At 39.2% G+C, this 5,044-nt stretch overlaps 1 pseudogene; it reads left to right on the top strand.

Annotated features, from left to right (window-relative positions):
* The first annotated feature begins 350 nt into the window (after positions 1-350).
* On the top strand, positions 351-1,260 carry LOC118970677 (inhibitor of growth protein 3 pseudogene; annotated as a pseudogene).
* The last annotated feature ends 3,784 nt before the right edge of the window (positions 1,261-5,044 follow it).

Below are 5,044 nucleotides of genomic sequence, written 5' to 3'. Positions count from 1 at the left end.
GATACATACATCAAAGCATCAAAGTTTATACCTTAAGTATGTAGTTTTATTTGTCAATTATAAATAAATAAGGCAGGAAAACTAACAGTGTATTTTAAATTTTTTCAAAAGTTCTTTTGTAATGTCACAATACATTAAATAAAAACAAAGGACATACAGTGACAAGCACTGTCAGGTGCCAAAGGGGTGGTTTTTGTTCATTTGTTTTTTGTTTTTTGTTTTTTCTTCCACCGAAGCCGAGTGGGTGCTGCTAGCAGAGGCGCCATATTGGAACGGACGAAATTCTGGTAACAGTGAGTGACACAAATACACCCCTGAACCCCTTCGTTTGCCCATCCCTAAGGGCCAGGATGTTGGACCCAGAGGACTATCTGGAAATGACTGAGCAGCTTCCAATGGACCTGCGTGACCGCCTCACCGAGATGCGCGAGATGGACCTGCAGGTGCAGAATGCAATGGATCAACTAAAACAAAGAGTGGGTGAATTCTTTATGAATGCAAACAAAAATAAACTGGAGTGGAGAGAAGAGCAAATGGCATCCATCAAAAAAGATTACTATAAAGCTTTGGAAGATGCAGATGAGAAGGTACAGTTAGCAAACCAGATATATGACTTGGTAGAGCGACACTTGAGAAAGCGGGATCAGGAACTGGCTAAGTTTAAAATGGAGGTGGAAGCTGATAATGATGGAATTACAGAAATATTAGGGAGGCGATCTTTAGAATTGGATACTCCTTCACAGCCTGTGAACAGTCAACACGCTCATTCACATAGGACAGAGGGAAAAAGGAAATATAATCCGACCTCTCACCATACGACAACAGCTCGTATTCCTGAAAATAAGTTTAAATCTGAAGTCTTCTGTCTCCCTTTCCGTCAGATACCTCTAAGGAAAGTACGCTAGGGGGTTGAAATAATAATTCTACGGCCTCTTCTAACAATGGTTACAACGTGAATTCCTCCCAGCCTGTGGCATCCTGTAATATTGGCTCACTGTCTTCAGAAACTGGTGCAGGAGCAATTGCGTGGCTGTTACTCAAGCCGTTCAAGCTACAGCTCCGAGGAAAGAGGGACAGAGAACCTCAAGTTTAAAAGCCAGTGGTGACGCATTTAAGTCCACAGTGCAGTGCTGCAATGACAAGAGGCAGTCGGGACAAATAAAGGGGGTCATTTCATTTGGGAAAGAGAAAACTTCAACCTCAACATTTTATATAGGACTTTCAAATAGACGAACAGTGCATTTCCAGTCAACCACTTAAAGGATTTACATAGACAATCCAATAAGATCTTGAACTTGAATTTTGTGGGTTGTATTTTAATAATGTAAGTAAAGTATTTATGCACTCCTGGTGTGCTATGAATATTATTCCAGTTAGCCTTCAATCATTTCAGTGGCCAACACATGCAGACGTTTGTACTTCTCAACCATTTTCTCAAGTCATGGGCATTCTGTGACTTAGACTTCAGAGAATTCCAAGGATGATTTTAGGAGAAGTATTTTATGCTCCACAGGCGTGTTCTGCTACATGTGCTGTACTCAGAGCTGTTAACGTCACACTGTATATAAATGGCTGCAAAAACAAAAAACAAAAAAAGTCAGTGCTTGTAAAAAGAATTTAAGATAATGGTTTTTTAAAGGCCTTTCTAATAAGCTTTGTTTCTGTGTGAAACAACACTCAGCAGACTGAAGGAAATGGTTCATGCAAAAAAGTGCTCACGATTCTAGAGTACCCAGGTACGTAAACAGAAACTCCTGTCAGTAAAAACGAATCTGTGCATGAGCCTTTATATGTTTCTGTGTCCAGATAGAGTGCAGCCCATGAGGGTGGGCGGGGGAGGGTCTGAATGGGAAAGGGTGTTAAAGTGATACATTTTTATACCAAATGTGTTTCTTTTTTCGTGCAAGTAATCCTTGTAATTGGAATTGTATTAGGTGTTAAAGTTTTTTAAAAATTAAAAAAAGTAAAATAGAATAAAGGACATTAAAAAGAGTGGGGAGCCTTGAAATTGGATAACTGCTCTACCCAACATGATTGAATCTCAGAAACACAATGATCAGAATGAAAACCAAGACAAGAACTTATTCCTTCACTTTAAACTTTAACAAGGTGAACAAGAAGGAAATGTATTCAATAATTCATAAATAGCTATACACTGGGGTCAAGAAGAGATTCATCAGAGTCTGAAGGTAAATGACAGTCTTGTAGGACAGGAATGATCAAATATTGGCTGAACCTATCAAATCTCTGTCTCCATGGATACAGTGCTTCTTTGGTAGGAATATAGCCTATCCATGAATTTCTTCAAGGTTGCCTTCGGATCCCTGTATCTTCTCCACATCTGTCAAACTTAAAAGAATACATGTGGTAACATTTAGGAACACTCAGATGGTACAGAATAAACTCCTCCTGTGAAAACGTCTTTTTTTCAAATCATTAAATTCACCTTCTTATCATAAGTTCGTGGTGACAAACTTTCTAAGAGAAATAGAGAGTGGACATATCGTTTTGAGGGCCAGCATTCAACCCATTACAAAGCTGTCATCTGTTTGACTCCGTGCAAAAATCTATTTACAACTGACCCAGAGAAGAGCAGGTTGCCCTCTCTAGGAACATGTCTGAGTATTGAGTATTGGCTGCCACCAACTGCTGACCCTGATGAGAGCTAGTCCTCGAAGACTTTGTGAAGAACAGAATGAATTCCCCACTCGTCCTGGACCTTCCCCACCTCTGAAGTTCGTACTGAAAGATCACTCTCTTTATTGTTTGATCCAGCTATACCGGGAATTTCTTGTTCTTATTAGAACTGAAAACTTTTCCACTGAAGAAATCAATTGTGTAACAACCATCTCATATGACTGAGATAATCTGATCATACCAATTCATAGATCATGAAACTATGATAGATGCAAATGTGGCCTCGGAAGGAAATGGTTGACAAATGAGTGGTCTCACTAATTAGGGCATTGGGAAGTAAACTAAAGTTCAGCTGACTTGCCCTACTGTACTTCTAATCTAAGTTGTAATTGACAAGAATGCATCATGGGCTTGGGGGAATCTAACCTGTAGGTATGATCATTAGCTTATTTCAAAGCTTCCACTGTTCTATTCACTTCCTACAACTTTCCTTCTACTGAAATCATGCACACAGAAAATCACTAAAACTAGAACCCCCTGTTTCAGTCTCTGCTTCTAAGGAAGCTGAACAAAGGAATTGAGTGTGGAGAATGAAATTGTTTGGTAAACCTCACAGAATGAGACCTAAAGCATATTCATGATTCAAAGTGAAGTACAAATGTCCTTAGCCATTATCTTATCTTCTCATTTAAGAGGAACTTAGAGGTGGAAGATTCAGACATTCTGCCTCTCCCCAGATTTATGTCACATTGAGTCATTCTAGACACCCAAGTCGGGATTTATGTCACATTGAGTCATTCTAGACACCCAAGTCTTAGGCAGACGACACCATCACAGGAGACAATGTATTTTACCAGTGAGTTTCCTCAAGTCTCCCATCACATCCCTTTCCCTCAGGCTGTAGAAGAAGGGGCTCATCATTTGAGGAACCACTCAGTACATCATGGAGATCACTGTCATTTTCCTGGGAGAATACAGACTGAAGAGCTTAGTGCACCCCAACTGCTGTCACATAGGACAAGGAAAACACTGAGAGGTGAGACACACGTATAGAAAAAGCTTTGTACTTCCCTCTCAAGACTGAATTTCCAAAACAGAGGAGACAACTGAAGTGTAATAGAAAATGTTTCCAGAGAGAAAAATACCCCAGATCAGGCTAATCATAAAATATATCAGGGTGTCAGTGCTAAGAGTATCAGAACAGCCCAGCTTGATGACCTCAGCATAGAAGTGGGAAGGTTCAAGTTTTGTGCAGAAGAACAGCCACACCACCATCAGACTGGAGAAGGGCGCTGACAATCTGATGAGTAGGACGAGAAGCATCAGAAGAATAAAGAGTTGGGGGTTTGTGACGACTATTATTACTCAGTGGGAGGAGATACCCACATAGCAGTCACAGGCCATTACCACAAGGAGAACGTTTTCCAAGCCTCTAAAAAATAGGACCCAGCTTGTCTGGATGAGGCAGTCTGTGTAGCTGATGGATTTGCTATGTGTCTGGATATTACAATAATTCATTGAATCTCTGTACAAACTTACTAGAAATATGTTATTATCATCATTTAACAAGTAGAAAACTAAGGCACAGAGAGAATATGTCATTTTCTCAGTGTCTTCCAGCTAGGAAGTGAGAGAACTGGACACCAAAGACATCACAGAGATCGCTAATTGGCAATCATATTACACTGTATAAATGTATCAAAGTAACACTGTATACCTTACATTTACAAATGTTATGTGTCAGATTTATTCAATAAAAAATGAGAAGAGAAGTTAGCAGAGAGAGAAGATTAAGAGCCCAGACACAAATTTTTAAGACAAATTTATGTATATATAATAGATATTATTGGAAATGAACTAGTCAAAGGGGGAATAGATGATGCAGGACAGTGGGGAGATTTCTTGGAGCTCTCTTCTAAAGTCGGCAAGAGTGATGAGCTCTGTGCACAACAGGAGGTGTTGGTCCTCATGGAGAACAAAGACAAGCAAACATGTTAGCCTCAAGAAAAATTAGAGAGCAAGTCATCCTGGAAACATTACATAAATTAAATTCATCAATGACAATCTTGTCATGAAATACCACAATTCGTAAAGGAATGATTTCACACAATAGCCAAGATATGGAAGCTCCTAAAAGCCTGTCAGTGGATCAACAGATAAAGATGAAGCAGGACACATATACAATGAAATATTTTTCAGCCCTTAGAAAGAAGAAAATCCATATTTGTGACAACATGGATGAATATGGAGGACATATACTTAGTGAAATAAAAGTTAAACATTGCATGGTTTCACTTATATGTGAAATCTTTGCTGGTCAAACTCATGGAGGCAGAGAGTAAAACCATGTTCAGTGAACACAGAGGGTATTAATTTACTTTAAACTTTAACAATCTCAAGAAAAAAA

The sequence above is a fragment of the Manis javanica genome, chromosome 13 (genome assembly GCF_040802235.1).
Source record: "Manis javanica isolate MJ-LG chromosome 13, MJ_LKY, whole genome shotgun sequence".
NCBI lineage: Eukaryota > Metazoa > Chordata > Mammalia > Pholidota > Manidae > Manis > Manis javanica.
This window is presented reverse-complemented; position numbering and strand designations above follow the sequence as displayed.